Source organism: Cervus canadensis, chromosome 10 (genome assembly GCF_019320065.1).
Source record: "Cervus canadensis isolate Bull #8, Minnesota chromosome 10, ASM1932006v1, whole genome shotgun sequence".
Classification (NCBI taxonomy): Eukaryota; Metazoa; Chordata; class Mammalia; order Artiodactyla; family Cervidae; genus Cervus; species Cervus canadensis.
In genome coordinates this window covers 44,793,621-44,809,087 of record NC_057395.1, presented here as the reverse complement: position 1 = coordinate 44,809,087, position 15,467 = coordinate 44,793,621, and positions in this window count along the sequence as shown.

Sequence of the window (15,467 nt, the reverse complement as noted above, 5' to 3'; positions counted from 1 at the left end):
AAGGGATGGAATGAGTTTGGACCCAGACAGCAGAGTTTTGCTCCAGCACCTTGGGACCCACACAGCCCAGTAGGGTGGGGACACCCAGTGAGCACAGAAGCCTCTGCTCACACTTGGCTCTGGTGTAGCCTCTCTTTCCCCTCCCACCAAGCTGTCAGCATGCCCTGAGGAAGGGGTGACCCTGCCAACCTCAGCTCCAGCTCTGTCCCAGATCCTCCAGGCACAAAGACTGCACAGGGACCTGTCCACACATGGACATCCCTGCAAGACCGGAACAGGTAAGTTTTTCACCTAATTTCATAGAGATGTTTCCTTGGTGGCTCAGCTGGTAAAGAATCTGCCTGCAATGTGGGAGACCTGGATTGATCTCTGGGTTAGGAAGATCCCCTGGAGAAGGGAATAGCTACCCACTCCAGTATTCTGGCCTGGAGAATTCCATGAACTATACAGTCCATGGGGGTCACAAAGAGTCAGACATGACTGAGCGACTTTCACTTCACAGGGAGAGAGGAAGTTAAGCAAAATGAGAAGAGAGAGGAATTTATATCAAATGAAACAATAAGAATAAACACCTGAAAAAAATCAGCTCTGAGATAGACATTGATGGTTTACCAATATAATTTACTGGAATTTAGAAACATAAGAAGAATGTTACCTTAACTAGGGAATGGAACCCTACACTGTGAATGTTCTAGTCACAGTGTAGGGTTCTAGAAGCAGAAGAGAGGGCAAAAGGGCAGAAAATGTATCTGATGAAGATATGGCTAAAATTTTCTTAACCTGGGACTTCCCTGGTGGTCCAGTGGTGAGGACTCTGTGCTTCCACTGCATGGGGCACAGGTTCTGAACCTGGCTGGGGGACTACTTACCAAAGGTGATTAAAATCATGAGATGGGGGATATTCCTGGATTACCTGGATCACTCTGGTATATTCACAAAGTCCTTATATGTGGGACCTGGGAGGGTTGTAGTCGAAGAGAAGGTGGGAAGATAGGAGCATTAGATAAGAGACTCGAAGACACTATGCGCTGTCTCTGAAGATGGCAGAAGAGTGTCCAAGACAGAAAATGAAGCATTCTCTTGTTGTACAGTGACATATTCAAGTACAGCTCTTTGCACCCCATGGACTATAACACACAAGGATTCCCTGTCCTTCACTGTCTCCTGGGGTTTGCTCAAATTCATGTCCATTGAGTTGATGATGCCATCAAAACAGCTCATCCTCTGTTGCACCCTTCTCCTCCTGCCCTCAGTCTTTCTTGCATCAAGGTCTTTTCCAATGAGTCAGCTCTTTGCATTAGGGTGAAAAATATTGGAGCTTCAACGTCAGCACCAATGAATATTCAAGGTTGTTTTCCTGTAGGATTGACTGCTTTGTTCTCCTTGCTGCTGAAGGGACTGAATCTTCTCCAACACCACAGTTCAAAAGCATCAATTCTTCGATCTTCTTTATGGTCCAACTCTCTTATCTATACATGACTATGGTACTGGAAAAACCATAATTTTGACTATATGGAACTTGGTGGGCAAAGTGATGTCTCTGCTTAATATGCTGTCTAGGTGTGTCATAGCGTGTCACTTGTTTTTTCCCAAGGAACAAGTGTCTTAATTTCCTGGCTGCAGTCATGATTCACAGCAATTTTGGAGCCCAAGAAAATAAATTTTGGAGTCCAAGAAAATAAAGTCTGTCACTGTTTCCATTTTTCCCCAACTATTTGCCATAAAATGATGGGACTGGTTAGGCTTCCAGGTGGCACTACTGGTAAAGAACCTGCCAATGTAGGAGACATAAGTGACATGAGTTCTACACCTGGGTCAGGAAGATCCCCTGAAGGAGGGCATGGCAACCCGCTCCAGTATTCTTGCTCAGAGAATACCATGGACAGTGGAGCCTGGCCAGGTACAGTCCATAGGGTTGCAAAGAGTCAGACATGACTGATGCGACTTAGCATGCACTCACGCACAATGTGACTGATTGCAATGATCTTATTTTCTTGAATGCTGAAATTTAAGCCAGGTTTTTCACTCTCCTCTGCCACCTTCATCAAGAGGCTCTTTAGTTCCTCTTCGCTTTCTGCCCAAAAGGTAGAGTTATCTGCATAAATAAGGTTATTGCTATTTCTCCCATCAGTCTTGATTCCAGCCTGTGATTCATCCAACCCTGCACTTAGCTTGATGTACTCCACATATAAGTCAAATATGCAGGGTGGCAATATATGGCCTTGACGTACACCTTTCCCAATCTTAAACCAGTTCATTTTCCCGTGGCTGGTTCCAATTGTTGATTCTTGACCTGCATACAGGTTTCTCAGGAGGCAAGTAAGGTTTTCTGTTTTTCCCATCTTTTTAAGAATTTTCCACAGTTTGTTGTGATCCACACAGTCAAAGACTTTCAAGTAGTCACGCAAGCAGAAGTAGAGGTTTTTATGGAATTCCCTTGCTTTTTCTATGATCCAAGAGATATTGGCAATTAGATCATTGCTTCCTCTACTTTTTCTAAATCCAACTTGTAAAAGTTCTCGGTTCACATATTGCTAAAGTCTAGCTTAAAAGATTTTGAGCATTACTTTGCTAGCATGTGAAATGAGTGCAAATTGCAGTTTGGCAATGCCCTTTTTTGTGACTGGAATAAAACCTGACTTTTTCCATTCCTGTGGCCACTGCTTTCTTTTCCAAATTTGCTGGCATACTGAGTGCAGCACTTTAACAGCATCATCTTTAGGATTTGAAATAGCTCAGCTAGAATTCCATCATGTCCACTAACTTTGTTCATAGTAATGCTTCCTTAGGCTGACTACACTTCACACTCCAGGATTCTGGCTAGAGGTAAGTGACCACACCATCGTGGTTATCCAGGTCATTAAGACCTTTTTTGTACAGTTCTTCAGTATATTCTTGCACCTCTTTTTAATCTCCTCTGGTTTTTTTAGGTCCTTACCATTTCTTTCCTTTATTGTCCTCATCTTTACATGAAAAGTTTCCTTGGTATCTCTAATTTTCTTGAAGAGACATCTAGTCTTTCCCATTCTATTGTTTTAGTCTATTTCTTTGCATTGTTCACTTAAGAAGGCTTTCTTATCTCTCCCCACTATTCCTTGGAACTCTGCGCTCAGTTAGGTATATCTTTCCCTTACTCATTTGCCTTTCCCAATTCCTCTTTCCTCAGCTTTTTGCAAGGTCTCCTCAGACAGCCATATGGTTTGGTCACCACCTCCTGTACAGTGTTACAAACATGATTCATAGTTTCAGGCACTCTATCAATTTAATCCCTTGAGTCTATCAAGCATTTCCATTATATCATCATAAGGGATTTTATTTAGGTCATATGTGAATGGTCTAGTGATTTTCCTACTACAGGGAAGGAATACAGACCCACCTATCAGCAGAAAATTGGATAAAAGATTTACTGAGCATGACCCTGCCTACCAGAGTAAGACTCAGTTTTCCCCACAGTCAGTCCCTCCCATCAGGAAACTTGCAAAACCTCTTATCTTCATCCATCACATGGCAGACAGAGGAGCAAGAATTTCAATTCTATGGCCCTCAGAATGAAAACCACAATCACAGAAAACTAACCAAAATGATCACATGGGATCACAGTCTTCTGTAATTCATGTAACTATGAGTTATGCCATACAGGGCCACCAAAGATGGGCGAGTCCTGGTGGAGAGTTCTGGCAAAATGTGGTTCACTGGAGAAGGCAATGGAAAACCACTTTAGCATTCTTGCTGTGAGAACCGCATGAACAGAATGAAAAGGCCAAAAAGATACAACACTGAAGGATGAACTCCCCAGGTCAGTAGGTGCCCAATGTGCTACTAGGGAAGAGGGATAAATAGCACCAGAAAGAATGAAGAGGCTGCGCTAAAGCAGAATTAACGCCCAGTTGTAGAGGTATCTGTTGGTGAAAGTAAAGTCTGATGCTGCAAAGAATAATATTGCACAGGAACCTGGAAAGTTAGGTCTCTAATCCAGATAAACTGGATGTGGACAAACAGGAGATTGCAAGAGTAAACATGGACATTTTAGGAATCAATGAACTAAAATGGACAGAAATGGGCAAATTTAATTCAGATGACCACTATATCTACTATTGTGGGCAAGAATCCCTTAGAATAAAAGGAGAAGCCCTCACAGTCAATAAAAGATTCCAAAATGCAGTACTTGGGTACAATCTCAAAAATGACAGACTGATCTTGGTTCACTTCCAAGGGAAATCATTCAACATCACAGTAATCGAATTCTATGCCCCAACCACAAATGCTGAAGAAGCTAAAGTTGAAAGGTTCTGTGAAGACCTACAAGACCTTCTAGAACTAACCAAAAAAAGATGTCCTTTTCATCATAGAGCGCTGAAATCCAAAAGTAGGAAGTCAAGAGATACCTGGAGTAACAGGCAAGTTTGGCTTTGGAGTACAAACAATGCAAGGCAAAGGCTAACAGAGTTTTGTCAAGAGAACACTCGAGTCATAGCAAACAACCTCTTCCAACAACACAAGACCTGTTCTCTAGGAGCTGGAAAAGGCAATAAAATAGATTGCCCCCTACAACTTCTGGAAAAGAATGCAGGCCTGCTGGCCTTTGATTTTAGCCCATTGATTTTGAATTTCTGACCACCACAAATGTAAAATAACAAATTGGTGTGTCAAGCCACAAAATTTGTGTCACTTGTTGGAGTAGCAAAAGTAACTAATACAGACGTGGTTCAAGTCAACCCACATCTGTCTGCTGCATCATAGGTTTTTGTCTCTCTGCTAGATCATTCCTCTGACCTCAGAAACAGTTGGTCATCTCCCTCAACTGGGAGCCTTTTCCACTTTCTTCAGCAACGGCTCAATTCCATGGTCCTCAATACACCAAAGTTTTTGAAAACTGTGTATACTCTGTCTATCATTGGTCTCTTCATGTCATTTCTTGAACCCATTCTACTCAGGGTTTGCCTTTACCACCCTTATCAAAGCTGCACTTGACCTTGCCAAAGTTAAATTCCAAATCCAGTTGTCATTTTTCAGTCTTCTCTTACTTGTCCCTTTGGAAGTGTTGGACTCTTCTTTCCTCCAATAATTTACTTCACATGCCTTCTAAGAACAGTCCTTCCCACTTCACTAGCCTCTGCTTTTCAGCCTCTTTTGATGGTTCTTTCACTTAAAAAAAAAAAAAAATACCCAGCTTCTTTTTTTATATTAGTTGGAGGCTAATTACTTCACAACATTTCAGTGGGTTTTGTCATACATTGATATGAATCAGCCATAGATTTACACGTATTCCCCATCCCGATCCCCCCTCCCACCTCCCTCTCCACCCGATTCCTCTGGGTCTTCCCAGTGCACCAGGCCCGAGCACTTGTCTCATGCATCCCACCTGGGCTGGTGATCTGTTTCACCATAGATAGTATATATCCAGCTTCTTTTTTTAATTAATTTATTTATTTTAATTGGAAACTAATTACTTTACAATATTGTAAATGTTTTTGCCATACATTGACATGAATCAGCCATGGATATACATGTGTTCCCCTGTCCTGAACCCCCTCCCACCGCCCTCCCCGTCCCATCCCTCTGGGTTGTCCCAATGCACGAGCTTTGAGTGCCCTGTATCATTCATCAAGCTTGGACTCATCATATATTTCACATATGGTAATATACATGTTTCAGTGCTATTCTCTCTAATCCTCCCACCCTCACCTTCTCCCACAAAGTCCAAAAATCTGTTCTTTACATCTGTGTCTCTTTTGCTGTTTTGCATATAGGGTCATCATTAGCATCTTTCTAAATTCCATATATATTCTTTAATATATTTTATTGGTGGTGTTCTTTCTGATTTACTTCACTGTATAATAGGCTTCAGTTTCATCCACCTCATTAGAACTGACTCAAATGCATTCTTTTTAATAAGTGAGTAATATTCCAATTTGTATATGTACCACTACTTTCTTATCCATTCATTTGCCAAAGGACATCTAGGTTGCTTCCATGTTTAGCTATTGTAAACAGTACTGTGATGAACATTGGGGTACATGTGTCTCTTTCAATTCTGGTTTCCTTGGTATGTATGCCCAGCAGTGAGATTGCTTAGTCATATGGCAGTTCTATTTCCAGTTTTTTAAGGAATTTCCACACTGTTCTCCATAGTGGCTGTGCTAGTTTGCATTCCCACCAACAGTAAGAGGGTTCCCTTTTCACCACACCCTCTCCAGCATTTATTGTTTGTAGACTTTTTGATAGCAGCCATTCTGACTGGTGTGAGATGGTACCTCATTGTAAAAACCCAACTTCTTAATGCTGGGTCCTCATGAAGCTTGGCTTCCCTGTCTACATCACTCACTGTATAATATAATATCTCTGATTGTCTACTTTCATGGCTTTAGGTGGCAAGTAAATTTGACAAACCACAAATATAAATATTTTGTCTAAATCTTTGCTCTAACAGAATTCTATGTCCAACTGTATGTGTGCATCTTCACTTCAGTACCTGAAGGCATCTCAAAGATACGTGTCTAGAATTGAACTCATAATCATCCCACAAAAAATGTGCTCTCTCACCATTGTATCCATCTGAGAAAATGTCCCTTAATCACAAATGTCAGGAGTCAACTTTGATTCCCCTTTTCCTTTCATCATTCATCCAATATGTTAGAAATGCTACTGGATGCTGCCCTTAAAGTATATCCCTATTCTAACAACACTGACCACTTTCATTGTTCATTCTGTGGCCCAAGCCAGCATCACATCCCATCTAAGTTCCTGTAGAGTCATAAAAGAGGGCTCTTTTCCCTGTTTCTCTTCTCAATGTAACAACCAGAGTAACTTTTTTTTTTTTGCTTTCATATTTCTTTATTTTATTTATTATTTAATTGAAGGATAATTGTTTTACAGAATTTTGTTGCTTTTTGTCAAACCTCAACATGAATCAGCCATGGGTATACATATATCCCCTCCCTTCTGAACCTCCCTCCCATCTCCCTCCCCATCCCACCCCTCTAGGTTGATACAGAGACCCTGTTTGGGTTTCCTGAGGCATACAGCAAAATCCTGTTGTCTATCTACTTTACATATGGTAATGTAAGTTTCCATGTTACTCTCTCCATAAATCTCACCCTCTCTTCCCCACTCCTCATGTCCATAAGTCTATTCTCTATGTCTGTTTCTCCATTGTTGCCCAGGAAATAAATTCTTCAGTACCATTTTTCTAGATTCCATATATATACATTAGAATACAAAGTTTATCTTTCTCTTTCAGACTTACGTCACTCTGTATAATAGGCTCTAGGTTCACCCACCTTTAGAACTGACTCAAATGCATTCCTTTTTATGGCTGAGTAATATTCTATTGTGTATATGTACCACGACTTCTTTACCCATTCATCTATCAATGGACATCTAGGTTGATTCCATGTTCTAGCTATTGTAAATGGTGCTGCAATGAACAATGGAAAACATGTATCTTTTTCAACTTTGGTTTCCTCAGGGTATATGCCTAGGAGTGGGATTGCTTAGTCATATGGTGCTTTTATTCCTAGTTTTTTAAGGAATCTCCACCCCATCTTCCATAGTGGCTGTATCAGTTTACATTTCCACCAACAGTGCAAGAGCATTCCCTTTTCTCCACACCCTCTCCAGACTTTATTGTTTGTAGACTTCTTGATAATGACCATTCTGACTGGTGTGAGGTGATATCTTATTGTAGTTTTGATTTGCATTTCTCTAATAATGAGTGCTGTTGAGCATCTTTTAATCTGTTTGTTAGCCACCACCATGTCTTCTTTGGAGAAATGCCTGCTTAGGTATTTTTCCCACTTTTTGATTGGGTTGTTTGTTTTTCTAGTTTTGAATTGTATGAGCTGTTTGTATATTTTGGAAATTAATCCTTTGTCAGTTGTTTCATTTGCTATTATTTTCCCCCATTCTGAGGGTTGGCTTTTCACTTTGCTTATAATCTCCTTTGCTGTGCAAAAGCTTTTAAGTTTAATCAGGTCTCACTTGTTTACTTTTGTTTTTATTTCCATTACTCTAGGAGGTGGGTCATAGAGGATCTTGCTTTGATTTACGTCATCACGTGTTCTGCCTATGTTTTCCTCTAAGAGTTTTATATTTTCTGGCCTTACATTTAAGTCTTTAATCCACTTGGAATTTATCTTTGTGTATCATGTTAGGAAGTGTTCTAATTTCATTCTTTTATATATACCTGTCCAGTTTTCCCAGAACCATTTATTGAGGAGGCTGTCTTTGCCCCATTGTATAGTCTTGCCTCCTTTGTCAAAAATAAGGTACCCATAGGTGCATGGGTTTATTTCTGGGCTTTCTATATTGTTCCATTAGTCTATATGTCTGTTTTTGTGCCAGTACCATACTGTCTTGATGACTGTAGCTTTGTAGTATAACCTGAAGTAAGGAAGGTTGATTCCTCCAGCTCCATTCTTCTTTCTCCTGACTGCTTTGGCTATTTGGGGGTCTTTTGTATTTCCATTCGAGTTGTGAAATTTTTTCTTCTAGTTCTGTGGAAAATGTCACTGGTAATTTGATAGGGACTCCATTGAATCTCTAGATTGCATTTAGTAGTATAGTCATTTTCACAATATTGATTCTTCACATCCAAGAATATGGAATGTCTCTCCATTTGTTTATGTTATCTTTGATTTCTTTCATCAGTGTCTTATAATTTTCTGTGTACAGTTCTTTTGTCTCCTCAGCTAAGTTTATTCCTAGATAATTTATTCTTTTTGTTGAATAACAACTGGGATTTACTCCTTAATTCCTTAATTTCTCCTTCTGATTTTTCATTGTTAATATATAGAAATGCAAGTGATTTCTGTGTTGATTTTGCTGACTTCACTGATTAGCTCTAGTAATTTTCTGATAGTATCTTTAGGATTTTCTATGTACAGTATCATGTCATCAGCAAACAATGAGAGCTTTATTTCTTCTTTTCTGATCTGGATTCCTTTTATTTCTTTTTCTTCTCTGATTGCTGTAGCTAGGACTTCCAAAACTATGTTGAATAATAGTGGTGAAAGTGGACACCCTTGTCTTGTTCCTGATCTTAGGGGGAATGCTTTCAGTTTTTCACCATTGAGAATAATGTTTGCTGAAGGGTTATCGTATATAGCCTTTAGTATGTTGAGATAGGTTCCTTCTACGCCCATTTTGTGAAGAGTTTCAATCATAAATTTTGTCAAAGGCTTTTTCTGCTTCTACTGAGATGATCATATGCTTTTTATCTTTCAATTTGTTAATATGGTATATCACATTGATTGATTTGCATATATTGAAGAATGCTTGCATCCCTGGAATGAACTCAACTTGATCATGGTGTATGAGCTTTTTAATTTGTTGTTGAATTCTGTTTGCTAAAATTTAGTTGAGGATTTTTGCATCTATGATCAGCAGTGATACTGGCCTGTAGTTTTCTTTTTGTGTGCTGTCTTTGTCTGGTTTTGGGATAAGGGTGATGGTGGCCTTGTAGAATGAGTTTGGAAGTGTTCCTTCCTCTGCAATTTTTTGAAAGAGTTTTAGAAGGATAGGCATTAGCTCTTCTCTAAATATTTGATAGAATTCTCCTGTGAAGACATCAAGTCCCGGGCTTTTGTTATTTTAGAGATTTTTTATCACAGCTTCGATTTCAGTTCTTGTAATTGGGTTGTTCATAATTTCTATTTCTTCCTGGTTCAGTCTGGGAAGATTGAACTTTTCTCTGAATCTGTCCATTTCTTCCAGGTTATCCATTTTATTGCCATATGGTTGTTCATAATAGTCTCTTACAATCCTCTGTATTTCTGCATTGTCAGTTGTAACCTTTCCTTTTTCATTTCTAATTTTGTTGATTTGATTCTTCTCTCTTTTTTTCTTGATGAGTCTGGCTAAAAGTTTGTCAGGTTTGTTTATCTTCTCAAAGAACCAGCTTTTAGTTTTATTAATCTTTACTATCGATTCTTTTATTTCTTTTTCATTTATTTCTGCTCTGATCTTTATAACTTCTTTCCTTCTATTAATTGTGGTGGGGGGGGTCTTCTTTTTCCAATTGTTATAGGTGTAAAGTTGTGTTGTCTATTCGATGTTTTTCTTGTTTCTTGAGGTAGGATTGTATTTGCTCTAAACTCCTCCCTTAGAACTGCTTTTACTGCATCCCATAGATTTTGAGTTGTCATGTTTTCCTTGTCATTTGTTTCTAGAAATCTTTTGATTTCCCTTTTGATTTATTCAGTAACCTGTTGGTTATTTAGAAATGTATTATTTAATCTCCATGTGTTTGTGTTTCTTACAGTTTTTTACTTGTAATTGACAGTGTTGAGGTCAGAAAAGATGCTTGATATGATTTCAATTTTCTTAAATTTACTAAGCCTTGATTTGTGACACAAGACCTGCTCTATTCTTGAAAATGTTCCATAGGCACTTGAGAAGAAGGTGTATTCTTCTGCATTTGTATGGAATATCCTTAAGATATCAATGAGATCCATCTCATCTAATGTATCATTTAAGACTTGTGCTCTCTACTTAGGAGTATATCTACCTAAAGAAACAAAAGACCTATACATAGAAAACTATAAAACACTGATGAAAGAAATCAAAGAGGACACAAACAGATGGAGAAACATACCGTGTTCATGGATTGGAAGAATCAATATTGTCAAAATGGCTATTCTACCCAAAGCAATCTATAGATTCAATGCAATCCCTATCAAGCTACCAACGGTATTTTTCACAGAACTAGACCAAAGAATTTCACAATTTGTATGGAAATACAAAAAACCTCGAATAGCCAAAGTAATCTTGAAAAAGAAGAATGGAACTGGAGGAATCAACCTGCCTGACTTCAGACTCTACTACAAAGCCACAGTCATCAAGACAGTGTGGTACTGGCACAAAGACAGAAATATAGACCAATGGAACAGAATAGAAAGCCCAGAGATAAATCCACGAACCTATGGACACCTTATCTTTGACAAAGGAGGCAAGGATATAAAATGGAAAAAAGACAACCTCTTTAACAAGTGGTGCTGGGAAAACTGGTCAACCACTTGTAAAAGAATGAAACTAGAACACTTTCTAACACCATACACAAAAATAAACTCAAAATGGATTAAAGATCTAAATGTAAGACCAGAAACTATAAAACTCCTAGAGGAGAACATAGGCAAAACACTCTCCGACATAAATCACAGCAAGATCCTCTATGACCCACCTCCCAGAATATTGGAAATAAAAGCAAAACTAAACAAATGGGATCTAATGAAACTTAAAAGCTTTTGCACTACAAAGGAAACTATAAGTAAGGTGAAAAGACAGCCCTCAGATTGGGAGAAAATAATAGCAAATGAAGAAACAGACAAAGGATTAATCTCAAAAATATACAAGCAACTCCTGCAGCTCAATTCCAGAAAAATAAATGACCCAATCAAAAAATGGGCCAAAGAACTAAACAGACATTTCTCCAAAGAAGACATACAGATGGCTAACAAACACACGAAAAGATGCTCAACATCACTCATTATTAGAGAAATGCAAATCAAAACCACAATGAGGTACCATTACACGCCAGTCAGGATGGCTGCTATCAAAAAGTCTACAAGCAATAATGCTGGAGAGGCTGTGGAGAAAAGGGAACCCTCTTACACTGTTGGTGGGAATGCAAACTAGTACAGCCACTATGGAAAACAGTGTGGAGATTCCTTAAAAAACTGGAAATAGAACTGCCATATGACCCAGCAATCCCACTTCTGGGCATACACACTGAGGAAACCAGATCTGAAAGAGACACGTGCACCCCAATGTTCATCGCAGCACTGTTTATAATAGCCTGGACATGGAAGCAACCTAGATGCCCATCAGCAGATGAATGGATAAGGAAGCTGTGGTACATATACACCATGGAATTTTACTCAGCCATCAAAAAGAATTCATTTGAACCAGTCCTAATAAGATGGATGAAACTGGAGCCCCTTATACAGAGTGAAGTAAGCCAGAAAGATAAAGAACATTACAGCATACTAACACATATATATGGAATTTAGAAAGATGGTAACGATAACCCTATATGCAAAACAGAAAAAGAGACACAGAAATACAGAACAGACTTTTGAACTCTGTGGGAGAATGTGAGGGTGGGATATTTCAAAAGAACAGCATGTATACTATCTATGGTGAAACAGATCACCAGCCCAGGTGGGATGCATGAGACAAGTGCTCCGGCCTGGTGCACTGGGAAGACCCAGAGGAATCGGGTGGAGAGGGAGATGGGAGGGGGGATCGGGATGGGGAATAAGTGTAAATCTATGGCTGATTCATATCAATGTATGACAAAACCCACTGAAATGTTGTGAAGTAATTAGCCTCCAACTAATAAAAAAATTAAAAAAAAAAAAAAAAAAGACTTGTGCTCTCTTATTAATTTTCTGTTTTGATGATCTGTCCATTGGTGAGTAGGGTGTTAAAGTCTCCTACTATTGTTGTGTTACTGTCAATTTCTCCTTTTATGTCTGTTACTGTTTGTCTTAGGTATTGAGGTGCTCCTATGTTGGGTGCATAGATATTCACAATCGTTATGTCTTCCTCTTGGATTGATCCCCTGATCATTATGTAGTGTCCTTCCTTATCTCTTGAAATATTCTTTATTTTAAGGTCTGTTTTGTCTAATGTGGGGATTGTTACTCCAGATTTCATTTGCTTTCCATTTGCATGGAATATATTTCGCCATCCTCTCACTTTCAGTATATATGTGTCTTAAGGTCTGAAGTGGGTTTCTTGTATGCAGTATATATATATATATATATATGGGTCTTGTTTTTGTATCCCTTCAGCCAGTCTGTGTCATTTAGTAGAGCATTTAGTCCATTTACATTTAAAGTAATTATTGATATATATGTTCCTATTGCCATTTTCTTAATTGTTAGAGTTTGATTTTGTAGATCTTTTTCTTCTCTTGTGTTTCTTGACTATTTAAGTCCCTTTAACATTTGTTATAAAGCTAGTTTGGTAGTACTGAATTCTCTTAACTTTTGCTTGTCTGAAAAGCTTTTGATTTCTCCATCAATTTTGAATGAGGTCCTTGCCACGTAGAGTAATCTTGGTTGTAGATTTTTCCCTTTCAGTACTTTAAAAATATTCTGCCATTCCCTTCTGGTTTGCAGAGTTTCTGCTACAAGATCAGCTGTTAAACGTATGAGGTTTCCCTTGTATGTTACTCGTTGCTTTTCCCTTGCTGCTTTTAATATTCTTTCTTTGTGTTTAATCTTTGTTAGTTTGATTAGTATGTGTCTTGATGTGTTTCTCCTTGGGTTTATCCTGTGTATGGGACTCTTTGTGCCTCTTGGACTTGATTGACTCTTTCCTTTTACATGCTGGGGACATTTTCAACTGTAATCTCTTCAAAAAGTTTCTCATATCCTTTCTTTCTCTCTTCTTCTTCTTGGGCCCCTATAATTTGTATGTTGGTGCATTTGATATTGTCCCAGAGGTCTCTGAAAGTATTTTCAGTTCTTTTCATTCTTTTTACTTTATTCTGCTCTTCAGGAGTTATTTCCACCATTTTATCTTCCAGCTCACTGATTCATTCTGCTTCATACATTCTGCTATTGATTCCTTCTAGAGTATTTTTAATTCCAGTAATCGTGTTGTTTGTCTCTATGTTTGTTCTTTAATTCTTCTAGGTCTTTATTAATTGATTCAGGCATTTTCTCCATTCTGTTTTCAAGGTTTTTGATCATTTTTACTGTCATTATTCTGAATTCCTTATCAGGTAGTTTGCCTATTTCCTCTTCATTTATTTGGACTTCTGTGAAAGTTTGTTCCTTCATTTGTGCAGGGTTTCTCTGCCTTTTCATTCTTTTTTTTTTTTTTTTTTTTTAATTATTGTGCTTGAGGTTTCCTTTTCCCAGGCTTCAAGGTTGAATTCTTTCTTCCTTTTGGTTTCTGCCCCGCCCCCCAAGGTTGGTGCAGTGGTTTGTGTAAGCTTCATATAGGGTGAGATCTATGCTGTTTTTTTGTTGTTTGATTGTTTTTCTACTGATGGGCAAGGCTGAGTGAGGAGGTAATCCTGTCTGCTGATGATTAGGTTTGTATTTTTGTTTTGTTTGTTGTTTGGATGAGGTGTCCTGCAGAGTGCTCCTGGTGGTTGGGTGATGCCAGGTCTTGTATTCAAGTGGTTTCCTTTGTGGGAGTTCTCACTATTTGATACTCCCTAGGGTTAGTTCTCTGGTAGTCTAGGGTCTTGGAGTCAGTACTCCCATGCCAGAAGCTCAGGGCTTGATCTCTGGTCAGGAACAAAGATTCCACAAGTGGTTTGCTATGGCAGTAAATGAGATTAAAGCACATACCTAAAAATGAGAAACCAAAGATGAACCCCAGACAAATGAAAGTTACAAAATCAGGTAAATAATAATTTGAATGATGGACTATACACATATACATATACATCCATAAGCAAAATCAAGAGAGTCCAACAAAAATAAAGTATGATCAATTGACCCAGAGAACAAAGGAAACCAAAAATTATATCTACCAATTAAAAACAAAACTAACTAAAGCACAAACTGGAAAACAAAACTAAAGCAAGGTGCCAAGTGGGGAATAAAGCAATGAAAACAAAACTAACAAATATGTTGAGAGGAAAGGAAAGAAAGAAAGAATAGATATGCAAAGTTAAATAGATATAGATAAAGAAGATTTCTATACATTAAAGGTTAACTGCAAGGGGAAAAGAACAGTAGGAAAAGCAAACAAAGGAAGGTTTTAAAAAATTAAAAAGAGAAAAAGAAAAAACAAAAAAGGAAGAGAAAAGAAAAAACAAAAAAAGGAAAACTCAACAGAACGGCAAAAGCCCAACATAGAGGCAGAGGTTTATAAGAACAGCAAAAAGTGTGACTGGAAAAAAAAAAAAAAAAACCTCAAAAGCTTAATTAAATTTCATAGTACCAATAAAATTAACAACTACAACGGGGATGGGGGGAGGGGGGGAAAAGATCCAAAAGAAACCACAAAACAAGTCAAAACATAAGAATAATAAATGTTTTTCTTGAGTCACTGCTATCAGGATCCTTTCCTTTACTTCGAGTCACAGTCCACCTCACCTCCCTAGGATGCCCCCCAACACTGTGCTGGTCTCTGGACCCGCTGTGGGGGCAGTTCAGATTCTAATTGGTCCTACTCCTGTGTGTTCTTGCCTCCAATGTCCACAGCTATCAGAGCTAGTGTGTTTTCTTTTGTGGGCGCTCTCAGTGTCCTTTTATACATTCCATAGACACAGAGTCTGCGTAGTTTATTGTGTGGACTTAATCTGCAGCTTATATAGCTGGTGAGAAGGTTTAGGGTCTTTTCCTTAGCCACACTGCCCCTGGGTTTCCATTGTGGCTTTATTTTCACCTCCGCATGTGGGTCATCCACTGGGATTTGCTCCTGAGAGTGCCCTGGAGGACTTGGGTTTGTCCCAGCGAGGGCCAGGTGTGGAGGTGGTGTAGCTGCTTGGGTCACAGGGG